This window comes from Corapipo altera, unplaced genomic scaffold, assembly GCF_003945725.1.
Source record: "Corapipo altera isolate COAL_440 unplaced genomic scaffold, ASM394572v1 122, whole genome shotgun sequence".
NCBI lineage: Eukaryota > Metazoa > Chordata > Aves > Passeriformes > Pipridae > Corapipo > Corapipo altera.
In genome coordinates, this window is record NW_020884961.1 from 980008 (window position 1) to 993778 (window position 13771).

Genomic DNA, 13771 nt, shown 5'->3' on the forward strand with positions numbered 1-13771 from the left:
AGCAACGTAGCTTTTATGGCCTCTTGCCGTTAACTGCTCTGCAATTGCAGTGGTTTACACCACGAGGTTCTTTATGTTCTCTCTGGAGGTGCTGCCACATGGAAGCAAAGCCCATCAACCGGCTCTTCTGAGCCTGGGAATTAAAACCTGCTCTCTGATTAAAACACCCCTGCACTTGCTGTGCCTCTGTCTCGCTCTCTGGTCACGCTGATGCTGCGCCAAGACAAAACCTGTGCTCGTCTCTCATGAAGGATTGCCTCCCCTCTTGGGCCCAGCACCGTGTTACTGCTGAGCGGTTCCCATCTTCCATCATGCAAAGTGAAATGATTAAAAGAGAATTACCGGAATTCCCTACATCTCCATCAGATATCAGACTTGGTCACTTGGAAAATTAGTAATGAACGTCGTTTGTTAATGTCAATGTTAAGTGATGAAGTTTCGTATGTTTAACAAGCCAGGCCTATTTTCTCTTCATTTCCACGTTTGTTTTGGAACCTGCTAATTTAATTAAATCTCTGCTGTTGAGGAGCCATTAAAGGTGACCAACCGTGCAAGATACCTGCTGTGGTGCACCAGACAATTAAAGGGAATGGGAGGCAGCTTGGGGGAGAGGAGCAGGTCCCTGTGTTGTACCAGCACAACACCTGGGTTTATGGGGTCATGCCCTGCAGAAGGAGTTGTAGGATATTTTATCCCATTGCACAGGATATTCCAACCCCCTTGTAGTCCTATGGTAATGCTCTGAAAATGCTCCTTGGATGGTTTTGGCCCTAAATACATCCCTCTGCAGCATTTTGTTTAATATGTAAGATTATTAAGTGTCTGGCTATATGCAAAGGGGTTTTTATCTTCCCCTGTGAAGAAAAAAACATCTGAAATGAACCAGAAGTGTAAATGTTTGGCCCTTGCTTTGGGGATCCATGCAAAGGCAGGGAAAAGAGCAAGGAGGGAAGGGGAGGCATCAGACATAGTTCCAGAGTTCCCTTTTCCTCTTCCCCTGACCAGGTACTTCAATCACCTGCAGATTCAAGACTCTGTTAGCAGAAATCAGGAAGCTCTGAGGTTCCAAATCCAGCCTCAGCAGCCTCACACATTTTGTACTTTGTAAAGAGCAAAGTGCTCACCTTGTAGACAGCATCCATGCCTCCTTGTAATCCACACCCACTTCGGGTTTTCCTTTCAGAAGGAATTTAAATCCTTGCCATGGCACAGCTCCTCAGGTCAGAACTTTGGGGAATTTCCCATTAAATCCCCCTGAGAGCTGTTGCTCTGTCCCTCGGTGCAGATCCCTCACTCCAGTGAGGGCTGTGCCCTTGGGGCATGGCTGGGGGATGCTGCTGCTCTGAGGGGGGTGCAATTTAATCCCCACGTTTCAGCAGAGCACAGACTGGCCCCTCCAGCAGCAATTCCCCAAAGAGGGGATGTTTCTGCCCTGCCTTCCCATCAAGAACAGCCACAGGCAATTTTAACACAAGGTCCACCTGATGCTGGGAGGAGTGAGATGTCTGGGGGCACCTCACCTGGCAATGGCCCAGGAGATGAGCAGGGACACTCATCCTGGTGGTGTGCAGCCTTCCCAAGGTGAGTGTTGTCCCAGGATGACACTCACAACTGTCTGCCTTTCCTCCCCCTTGGCAGAATTGCTTCTCTGGGCAGTGAGACCCGATCCGAGCGAGCGGTTGGTAGGGAATGAGATGGAGATTGTGCTGCTCTGAGACATCATTAAGCAGGGAAAGACTGAAATTATCACATGCTGCCTGACAAAAATACCGTTCTCCAGAGCCCAACATGGGCTGCATGGCACTTTTTCTCCTCACAGACTTTGGTAGCTGCTTCATTACTTCCCAGAAGGAGCTGGTGAGAGCTGAGCCATGGCTCCTGCTGAGCAGAAAGTCAGACTGTCTCCTGCACCCCTTCATGGTGGGTTTGTGCTAGTTGCTGAAGCCAACACAATTTATCCAGCTTATAAAAGAGACTTATGTTCCTGTGAGTGGCTGTGCTCCAGTCTGAAAGCAGAGGAGCTGGTTTGCAGGTGAAGCTGGAATGTCCAAGCTGATCTCCTGTGGCTCTCAGCCTTGAGCTGCCCCACTGACTTGATGTGCAGAGGGTAGCATCCCCTCAGCAGCACCCCTGACTGCTGGGGCAGGACGTGGGGAAGCCTCAGGGGATGGTGTGAGCTCAGGTGGTGCCATGAGTGGCCACAAAACACTAGTCCTCCAGCATGGACTGTGGCCCAGGTGCTCCAGCAAAATGTCAGGGCTTGTTTCCCTAAGGACAAGCAAAGCAGGAGGCCCATGTGTGTGCCATGGAAAAAGACATCAGGTCATCCCTCTGCCTGGTGGAAAGTGAGTGTGGCTGTGCCCCTGTCAGGGGGATGCACCCTCTTTCTTGCACCAGGGCTGGATTTGGCCAAGACTCCTCAGGAAGCAAAGAGGGATCCAAAATGCAAATGTAAATAGATGCTTTAAAAAGCCCTGGAATATATACAAGCTCCTGCAGGAATGCGGGGAGCAGCTGCTGTTTTTCTCCTTGGCCCTCTGCTGAACGTACACAGGCACATTTTGTTGGTTGTAAATGTTTAGAGAAAACAGTTACTATTTGACTGTTTGAGGACCACTTTGTATCAGCTGGGCACTTGTAGGAGGACCGTGGTGGTGATGAGCTGCACATGTACAGCCCGGGCTATCAAAGCCTTTATCCCAAACCATACCCAGCACAGCTCCTTTGCTCTCACATCAGTTACAAAGAGCAAACACAAAGCCAACTGTTGAAAAGACTGCCCTTACTCCAAACAGGAATATCCCTAAGCTCCTTGTGAATTCAGTGATCATCCCACAGAGCTGGTCCAGCATCAGGGCAGAAATCTGCTGGCCCCACAGGCAGCATTAGCCCTCATACTGCTCACCAAGAAAGCAGAGGTGGGCTGAAAGCAAAATCTCTGGGTCCAAACAGCCTTGGATGCTGATGGAAAAAACCCTGTTCTCTTTCCTTCCCTTCCATCCTTCTCAGCCATTAAAGAATTACCATCCAGCTTAGGATAACACAGTGATTTTAGGTGGTGAGTTAGGGAGAGGGGAAGGAAAGTCAATGGCTTGATGTCCATATGGGTGACAGAGAAAGCCAGGGACACCTGTAGCCCTGCCTTAGGCTCCCTTGTCACCACTTTGACCTTGCTTAGACATCTAACATGCCTAAAGATAGATGAGATCATCCCACCAACAAACTGAGATGTGATTGTACATGGGATTTTGGGCCCGAAGGAAAGGAAAGGAGAAGCAATGGGAAAGAACAAAATAAAAAAGCCACAGGAGCTGCTGCAGAGCCCAGCTGAAAACCTGTGAAGCCCTCCCTGTGCCCCAAACAACTCTGCCCTCCTGTGCAGAGGAGCAGAAGGCACTTCAGCCCTTTCATCTCTCTGCAAAGCGCTCACGTCTCACCCCGGCCCAGGCTGGAGCTCTCCTCCAGCTGGGACAAAGTCAGGCAAAGCAGAAAACAAACATGTCCTAATTGCAAGTGGCACCTCCTGCTGCGGGTGGTCTCCAGGCAGAGAAGTGTGACATTGTCTGGAGCCCCCGTGCATGGCGGGGGCCGCCGTGTCCCGGCCCGGGGGTCTCGTCCTGCTGCTGGGTAACAAGGGTTTAATGGGGGAAAGGACGCACTGGGCTGTGCAGAAATCAGCCAGGAGCTGGCTGCAATGGTCATCATTAAAGGTGCACAACTGGCTCCTGGAGAACAAAACGCCCGTCTCTCCCACCAGCCCTCCCAGCACAGTTTTGGTGCCAGGCCAGGGCGGCGCAATTGTTGTTTTGACGGACGTTGGTTCAAAACAAGCCCTCAGTCAGTAATGAGGCTTCTTCAAACTGCCTGGGACTCCGTTTGTTCTCCTCTCAATTAACGCTTTCAGAGGAATAATGTGGATTCTTTCCCAATCTGGGGGTCGAGGTGGGGGTGGGATGGAGATAGCGCTCAGAGGGGGTGACTGGTTCATCAGAGGGAAGGACAAACCTCCAGCTCTTTGAGTCCAACCCAGCTTTGCCTCTTGGACAGTAAAACAGTTTAATGTCAGCAAGTGAGTTCATAATTAATAGACTTTAACTGCATGTCATTAATGAGGAAGGTTATGGCAAATTCCAACCTCACCACGCTGCATTGTCCCAGTGTTCACCACCATTAACTGCGTGTGCCGAGAGCTGCAGCTCTGCACGGGCAACGAGGAGGCAAAACTGCCTCTGTGGGGACAACTAGGGGACATCCCACTACATTTTGGTGCTTTGGATGTGTCAGCAGAGAGGCCAACTAGTCCTGATACAGAAGTGGGTCATGGGAGAAATTTTTCTGCGCTTAGAGAGGGTCTGAGACGCGCCAAGGTTGGGTTTGCCCTGCCAGTGTTCAGTCTGGAGCCAACTCACATCAATCTGTGTGTTCCCACCAAGGGCTGTGCAGATGGGTGCCCAAGGGCCACCTGTTGTCACCCATGTCACCATCCACTGGTATCCCCTATGTACCACATTTATCCAGCTAATGGCTGTTTCTCACTTCTTCCCTTTTCCTGGGGTGGGAATTTCTACCTGTTTTTTGGCCATAAATTGCACTCGTGCCAAGGAAGACCACAGTATGTGCCAGCCACTGATTTATCATACGAGAAAACACCTAGAATTGGTGTTTTACCTGTTTTGTGATGGCTTCACTCTGATGAAACACACCCCCTTTCTCCCAGCCCTCCTTCCCCTCCCTCCTGCCTGAGCCAAGAGATCCTGAGCTCCCCAAGGCACCCAGGGCAAGAGCCTGGATGGTCTGGCACAGACAGAAACCCTCTTGAGCCTTTACATTACCCAAAAAACAAACAAACAAAAAGGGTATTTGGGGGCTGCAAGGCCTGAGTAGAGAGTCCTGGGATTGCAATCTGAATTTGGGTCTTCAAATTTTTATTTGCCCTGCGATAAGAGTGCAGGACACGAGGCAGGGAAGTGCTGTGGGGAGTGTGGGGCGATGAAGGCACTTGCCACGGGGAGCCAAGAGGGGCTTGGGCCAGCAAAGGGATCCCAGAGAATGAAGTGACATTGAAAGGAAAGAATAAAGAGAATTGTTTTGCTTTGGGAGCAAAAGATAAAGGAGTACAAATGAATCTCAATCGGTTCAGTTCTTAAAACTGATCTTCTTTGAAGGAAAAATAAACAGTTCTGAATTTTTTAAGTTTTGTGCTCGATTCCTTCTGTGCTCAGTTCTCTCCAACAGAAATGTTCTCTGCACTCTGTGCTTGATGGTCATTTTCTAATTAGGCAAATGCCTTCTGGGATTTTTTTCCCCCAAAAATGAAAACTCGGTTCTCCTGGATAATTTAACTTCTTATAAAATATTGAGAATTAAGACCTAATGGAAAAAAACCCTAAAATAAATATTTTATGGCTCTGAAAAGCTCCCAAACTCCAGCATAGAAAGCTCCCAGATACTGCTGTGTTTCTTTTTTAAAGAAAAAAAAAAAGTTTACTGCTTGGAAAAACTCATAACTAATTTATTTATGCCCTTGGTGGTCAGGGGCAGGAGATTGTGATGAGGGGAGGGGATGGGCATTGGGTGGTTTTTAGGAGAAAAACTGGAAGGACTTTGGCCCCTTAAAAATATCAAATGTTGGTCCTGCTTGATTGACACTTTTGCTACATGAGTTACTTAGAAAATCCTGATCCTGGGAAAGCCCAGCCCTGGTTAATGAGATGTTTGAAGGGGTTCAGACTCCCTGTAGGATAGAGTTGAGTGCTAGTCAGAGGTCAGGGGAGCTCCTGCTTGCACAGGGCTGGAATTGCTGGAAAACCTCTGAGTTACCTGCTGGGAACATCCACATGTCCCTTCTGGGGACAAGGAGTGAAGGTCACAACCGTGTTCCCAGGGAAATGCCCACATCTGGGTGGTGTGAACCCACCCACGTGCATCTGAACAGAAATGCTCAGGGGTGTTTTCCTGCTTGAACTGGTTAGTGTTGCTACTGGTTTTCCATTTTAAAAATGCAGAAAATGCAGGTTTGGTGACAAATCCCCTTCCTGCACCACTTCTTGGCTAAAGCCAGCCCTGCCTTTCCCTGATCTTAGTCCCAGACTGGGCACGGAAGCAGGTCCAAGAGGTGACGGTGTCAGGGAGAGGTCAAGAAAAGTTTAAGAAGTGCTGTAATTGGGATTAGCCCGTTTTTCTCTCCATCTAATCAATGAGGTTCTCTGTATGGATGGATACAAACCCGTTTTCTAGGAGGGAAACTGTATCTGTGTGAGGAACGTGGCTCTTGACGGATCATCCTGCACAAGGGCAGCCTCTTCCCTGGCCCCTAACAGCATCCCTATGGAATGGCAGCTGACTGATAGAGGGCAGCTAGGAAACCCCAGGAGAGGGAAAGTGAAGGATATTCCCATTATCTGCAGGCATGTTCTGCAGACAGGGTTCCTTTTTCTTTTTTTTTTTTTTAATTATTATTTTGAATCTCTATCCAGGGACAGTTGGTTATAAAGGGAAAAACTGTTCGGCTCATTATCCTTTAATTATTGAAGTGAATGATTTGGGTAAAATGGAGGAAACTGAAAACATGGAGATGATATTCCAGCCCATTAGGCAACCTTGGTTTCCTAAATCAGTATCTTTAGAGCTGGCAGGAATATTTTTAATTTGTTCTGTCATCTACATGCAGAGAGAACTCTGTCATTACAGAAAGGACTTTTCAAAAGCTACACATTTTATCCCCTTGTTCTGCTCTTCTCAGCAATAATCTCTTGGTGCCTTCCACCCCTGAGCTGCTGGTTTCTGTTTTAGTTGGGGGTTTATTTTAAAGAAAAAAGATCAGTCTGGTATTTTAAAGGACTGCCTGCTCTGCCCATGATTGTATCTCACCTCCCCAGAAAAGCACTAAAATCCAAGTGGGATTCAAGGAAAGAAAAAGTTTCATTTTGTTTAGAAAATATTCAGTAAGAAATAAAATTACAAGAAGGATACAAATATTTTCACTGAAAATAAATTGGTATTATGAAAATGCCCCAGGTGAAGAATCATAGATCATTCAGGTTGGAAAAGACCTCCAAGATCATCGAGTCCCCCCTGTGCCCATCCCCACCTTGTCCCCCAGCCCAGAGCACTGAGTGCCACGGTCATTCCTTCCTTGGACACCTCCAGGGGTGGGGACTCCAAACCTCCCTGGGCAGCCCCTGCCAAGGCCTGACCACCCTTTCCAGGATGGAATTCTTCCTGATGTCCAACCTGACCCTCCCCTGGCCCAGCTGGAGGCCGTTCCCTCTCCTCCTGTCCCTTGTTCCCTGGGAGCAGAGCCCGACCCCCCCCAGCTCCCCCCTCCTGTCAGGGGGTTGCAGAGCCAGAAGGTCCCCCCTGAGCCTCCTTTTCTCCAGGCTGAGCCCCCCCAGCTCCCTCAGCTGCTCCTGCTGCTCCAGCCCCTTCCCCAGCTCTGTGGCCAGCACAGATACTCCATAATCAAGAGGAGAACTGTGACACCAGACAGGCAACTCTTCCTTGTGAAAACGGGACAGGAGAGTTCTGGGATTGCTTGTTCTCTGCTGATTTGGGCAGGTGGGAGATGAATGGGAATGGCTCTTGGAGTAAACTTCAAAATGAGGCTTTCCAAGAAGTTTTCCAGAGAACGGGAAGAGTTTCAGCCACTCATTTCCCAACTGCTCTGTCAGTGCTGCTGGGTTTTCCTTCCTGCAGCGTGAAGGTGCCAGTCAGTCACTGATCCCCCACAGCACCTCTGCTGTCACAGTATCACCTCCTGCTCCTCTCCTCTGCACCAAACACCTCGACTTCCTCAGCTGCTCTCTGAAACTGGTCCCTCCTGCACTCCACAACACCCTGCTGACCTCCAGCCTCACCCTTGTCTCTGCCTTTTAACAGTGCTGGATTCAAAATGGGACACAATGTTTCAGACAAGACCTCAAACACGATAAGAAAGCAAAGAAATGATCTTCCTACATCCCTGAATGAGATTTGACTAAGAATTGGCATTATATTCCAATTTTGGTCCGTGTTTAACTCAAGATCCACTTTTATGCCAGACTGTTCTTCGGTCAATTAATTTTGATGTGGTACTTGTGCATTTGTATTCTTCTTAAACATCCCGTTTTACAGCTTGCACTGAATGTTACATTGTTGGATTCCTAATCAGGTACTTGGCTTGTTAGGATGGTTTTTGTTCTGATAAGGTGTTTTCAACCAAGTGTATGCCCAAATCACATCTCTCACATGGTGATTTCCTCCAGACAGCACTGCCCTGAGTTATGGGAGCATCAATCTGAACACTGTCAAAAGCCTCCTTACTCAAAACCCATCACATGTATCACTTGGCTCTCATTCCTGAGGAGGAAATGAAATTAATTTGACATGTCAGGATACATTTGGGTAAAACTGAGGGTTATTTTTAGCGTGGGAGATTTGTTGTTGGGCTGTTTAGGAGGATTTTAGCACAGAGCACAACTCTTTAAGTGGATCTACTCCACAAAACTCTAAATGTTGGGATAACTCAACAGACTGTTGATACACCAATGCATTTGTCTGATGAAGATAAGATCTAATAGGTCTTAAATAAAGAGAGTTGTTGGTAAAACTCGTCTGGCTTCAGAGCCCATCAGACTCAAACACCAGAAACTTTTTAAACCCCTTCAGCTGCTCTCCATTTATAGTTTACCTTGGTCCTTTCCATTCTTCTCCAAAACCCAAACAATGTGGTACTTATTTCATGCAAAAGCCAACAGAGAGTTTACATTTTTTTTTTCCTGAGAGAGACTTCAATTCTTCAATTGTGTTGCTCTTTTCCAGGCACTCACTTTCCTAAGTGGCTTCAATAACAGAGCTGAGGTACAGACATAATGTCACCGTGGTTGTTGGTGCCTCAAAGTGTGTATTTCTGATGTTTGGCCTTATTTTCCTTTCTTTCCTCTTTATCTCAGATAAACGTCATATCCTTCTTATTTCTGGTGATTACATCATTACCCTCAGCTCACACATTTGTGAAGGTGGGTTTTTTCATGTCTAGTCTGAGTCAAATTCAGTCTGGAGTTTCTTTATGTCTTTGGAAACCCATGAAAGGTCCCTGAAAGCCAGACTTGTCCCTTATTAACTGTATAACTGATGGATCAAACATATTGGCACTAAAAATGAAAGCCTCTTTTTAAATGGGTGGTTGAAGATTGAAAACATGAAAGTGTTGTCTCTCTACAACTACTTTCAATGGTGCTTTTGCCTTTTGCTGCAGAAAACCAAGGTGCAAATGGCTGCTGGAGCTGCCTCTACCATTGTGCCTGAGAAATGTCATTTTAAGGATAAAGGTTGTTTCTTTGCAAAGGCACAATGCAGTGTCCACAGGATTTTGTTTCTATCAACAGTAAATCTTGTGTTTCAATCTTAACAAGTATTTTTACAAAGTAAATTCTTAAAAAAAAAAAAAAATATGATGGACCAGCTCCAAAAGTTGTGAAAGGGCTCTTAGTTTCCCTTGTGCTTGCAAACCACCGTAAAAATATATACAGAGTTGAGACAAAGTTGACAGTTTTTCCTAACAAGTAAAGAAAACACACTCCACTCAAATCCAGCAATAAGAAATACAGAAGTTTCAAAAAGGTTTTGGATCTGATCCACAGCTGGTGAATCTGAATAAAATATTTTAAACCCGTAAGAAGGTACAGACTCTTAAGATCTATTTTTATACAGCTAAATTAGGATGATGATAGTTTCACAACTGCTTCCCATGAAGGGGAACTGACAGCAAGTCCCCCAAAATACCTGTTGAAGTGCTGCAAGCTCCAAATTTGGGTGTGAATGACTGATGGAAGCATTTGACCTTCCTCTCTGAAGAAATGGGGGAGGTTTCTCGCGAATCTTTCAAACAGTGTCAGCCTGTCAATTTTCAGACTCTTTAATTTTTTCCAGCTGTAAATCAATCATCTTATTAACTCTTCTCTAATGTCTCCCACCGAGTTATCTGGGACTGGCAGCTTGACAAGCGATTTTTTGCGGAGCTGCGAGAATAAAGTTCCTCTTGTGCAGCGCTGTGATGTCATGAGCGCTCCCTCCTGGCTTCCACTGATCCTCTCTCACAAAAGCCTCCTTCTTTGCTCACAGCAATTATTCAGCTATTAAAGCACATTACGTTAGGTTTCTTATTTTAAGAGTGATATCACTCCTCGCTTTAATGTCCAGCCGAAGGAGCAATTTGCACTGACTTCCCCTGACACCGTGTTGGTGCTCCAGTCCCCAGGTTGTGTTCCTGCCTGCATAAAGCTGCTATTGATGGGATCTAATGTGGAGAAGGCAGAGGGGCTGTGCCTGATTTAAACATGTAAGTATGGAATATTATGTACTCCCTCCTCTGGAACAACATTACCGGAGCCACCACTGAGCTCTGCTTGACAAACCTGTGAACCTTTCCCCCACGAGTCTTCAGCTTGGATTCTTTGAGAGGACAAAGCTCAGGAGCTTTCCTGTGTGTGGGCACATGAATGTGTGTGGATGTCTCCTCCCTAATTCTGGTCCATCCCCTACTCCAGACCTGACCAGGACATTGATGTTCCAGATATGCAGGTCCCATCAGTCCTGCAAAACCAGGTGGCCAGGTTGGAGAGGAAAACATGCAAAGAGGAGCTCAGCCCTCCAACAGCTGCCATGAAAGAGATGCTCCAGAGAAAGTTTTATCTGGAGCCTGCACCTCCTTCTGAACCAAAGCACGTGTACAGGATGCGTTGGTGATCTGTGCCTTGGTTCTCCCCAGCCCATCACCATCCAAACTGCATCCAATGATCTTCTTTCCAGAGGGAAACAGAAGAAGGTGAATCCTGGGTTTGTGGGGACACAGGAGCACACCCAGTGAGGGACCTGGCAAAGACAGAGCCTGCTGGAGTCCATCCCTCTCCACAGAGCCATAGCAAAGCACACAGCCTGAGCCCTGGTGCTGTGAGGACTGGCTGCTGACATCCCCACACCTTTGTTACACTCCCCCTTCCTCCTTCCACCTGACACAGTAATCTCTGGCTTTCAACCTTCCATCCAAACCCCTCTTCCTTTCTCCCCTTTGCTACAGTGAGATGGGGGGTGACCACAGCCCCTGGAGCCCAGGCTGAGCTCTGTGGGGCTGTGAGTGCAAGGGCAGGCTCACATCAGTAACTCCAACAGCTCCTGTTCTCCCAGTTCAAAACCAGGCTGCAGACTCCTGGGTGCTGATTTCAGCTAAACTTTGGTTTCTATTTCTGTTCTCAACTTGGGAGAAGCACAGGGAAAGGGATGATGCCAGAGGGCTCCCTGCCTATCCCAGCCTGCAGGTCCACTCCTGCTGCCAGAGGGCGAGTCAGGGCAACCCAGAACTGCTGTGGAGCATCACAGTGGGACCAACAGCACCGGGGCTGTCACTGAGCCACTTCTAAGCCTCTGCACATCCCTGTGTGCACCCTCCTCCCGGCTGCAGGATGCTGCCAGCAGCTCTATCCCACCAGGCAGCACCCAGATCCTGCCTGGCACCCCTTTATTTTGGAGGTGGGGAGGGAGGCCTGACTGCTTTGCCCTGCTCTCAGTCAGAGGGGCTGGAGGTGTTCAGCTCCAGCTCTGGTTTCCTCACAGGTGGTCCAGTGCCCAGGAGGCTCAGGTGTATATATAAGACCTGCTATTTATAGGTCTCTTTAATTTCCCAGTTCCACTGTGTATTAACCACAAACCAAGCAAAACATGCAGCAATCTGTTATTTCTGCTGTGTCTCACATGCAAGGTGTGGGGCTCAGAGGCCACTGAAGGACTTTGCACTGACAAATGCCTGTCTGGAGTAGCAAGAAGTGCCTCAGGTTTAAAGAGCCAGTGAGGGCTTAAAATCTGTTTGCATGACCTGATGCAAATGTCAAATGAATATAGATATGCTGATGGCTTGATACTGAATTTTTCATGGCATAACAAGGTAACAGATGAGTACCAGGTAATGCAACTTTGCAGTCCCTCTCAAAAGCTTAAGCCTGTGATCTGATCAGCCTAAATTCATATGATCAACTCATCAGATCAGCTTGTGATCAGTCTAAATGCATCATATCTTGTCTAGCCTTAATTAAGAGTTAGCAAGATGTTATCACTATTAAATTCAGTGTTCAAAGTGCAACCCATGATGTACACGAGTACGTCAAATAGAAGTGCCAGTGTTTGAACATTACACTGAATTTTTCAGTCCCAGAAGGCTGAAAATAGCAGAAGCTGAAGAGAAACAAGCACTTTTCAAAAAGTGATTCATCCAGACCTAAACTGTTTGGAGTGAATTGCTCTCTGGATATCCCTTTTCACGACTGACTGAAGGAAAATAAATGACCAATTGACTCCATTAGCCTCTGCTGAGCTGCATAGGCCAGTTTGGGTTCCAATGATCCAAAGAGTCAGTTTTATACAACCATTTTTTTTCAGATTTTTTTGGCATGCAGCAGGACAGGGAAGAGAGAGACTGGAATTTAAGGGTTTCCTTTCAAGAAGGCAACTGAGAAGAAATAGGTGCTATTAAATACTTGGTCAATATACTGGTGCACAGTGAGAAAACCATCTCGGACTTCCCCGGAGGATTCGTTTGTGGTTACATGGAAAAGCAGCTCAGAGACGAAATCACAAAAAGGGAAGAGGTGTTGTAGGAGAAAGTGGCAAAGAAAAACTTGACAAACTGCAAGAACATGGGTTGGAAGGAGCCCCATGGGACAAGATGCTATGGAACAGCTCAGGGATAACAGGATTACAGAGCATAACCTGGATTTTGAAGCAATCCACGACAATGGACATCCAAGCAGAAGACTTTGGTCTGTGTTAGCTCCCAACAAAACACTTTGGACAACGTTCTTAAGCGTGGGGATCTGTGTGACTCATCTCTTCTGGGGTGGGACACGAGGCAGCCATTCAGCAGCAATGCCAGTGGTGCAGGAGGGATCTAAAGAGGCTGTGAAGTGGAATAACAAGCTCAGCCATAACCACCTGGAGAGCTGGGGCTCATGGCATGGAACTGCTGCCCTGTGCAGGGGGCCCTGTGGGACCACCCACGGTCAGGGATTTGCAGGCAGTTCCCAGAAATGGAATTATATGGAATGAAGGGATGCATCAGTGTGAGTGACTTCATCCTTGGCAAAAAATTCCAAAGGACTTCTGGTTGCAGAGCCTTCCCTGAGGTTTCCATGTGCATCAGCATGGGCTGCTGTAGGATCATTTCTGTGTGACAGCGATGGAGTTTCTGCCACCTCTGGGATAAACAGACCCTCTGCAACACACACCTTTTACTAATCATGTGACTCCCTTAATGAAGGCCCTGCAAATTCACATAAATTTTTATGTGAGAAGAGCCCCATCAAGGAAGAGGAGCCTCCTGCCAGACTGGTTCTAATGGTTCCTGGCTCTGGGCAACAGCCAGCCCTGTCAACTCAAAGCAAAAGAAAAAGAGGAGGGGGAGAAAAACGTGCAACTAAAGAGTCTTTAGTGGCAAAAACGTGCTTCAGAGGAACTTTTATGGGGTCCCTCTGGACAGCACTTGTTAAAATCCAATAATCACTTAGAAAAAAATCCTATCACACTGGCAAAAGGGAAAAATTGAATAAGGAAAAAGTTGCATGAGACTTGGTTATATATAATCATCATCCTTGAGGTTTCATGTAGTTCGGGTGTGCACCATGGTGAGGGAAGATGTTCTCTGCTTTCACATCCTGCTGCCTATTCCTACATGCAAACCTGTAGGAATAGGGAGCTGAAGCTTTTTAACCCCTTTTCCCTGGTGACTGTACCTGGCACCCCATGG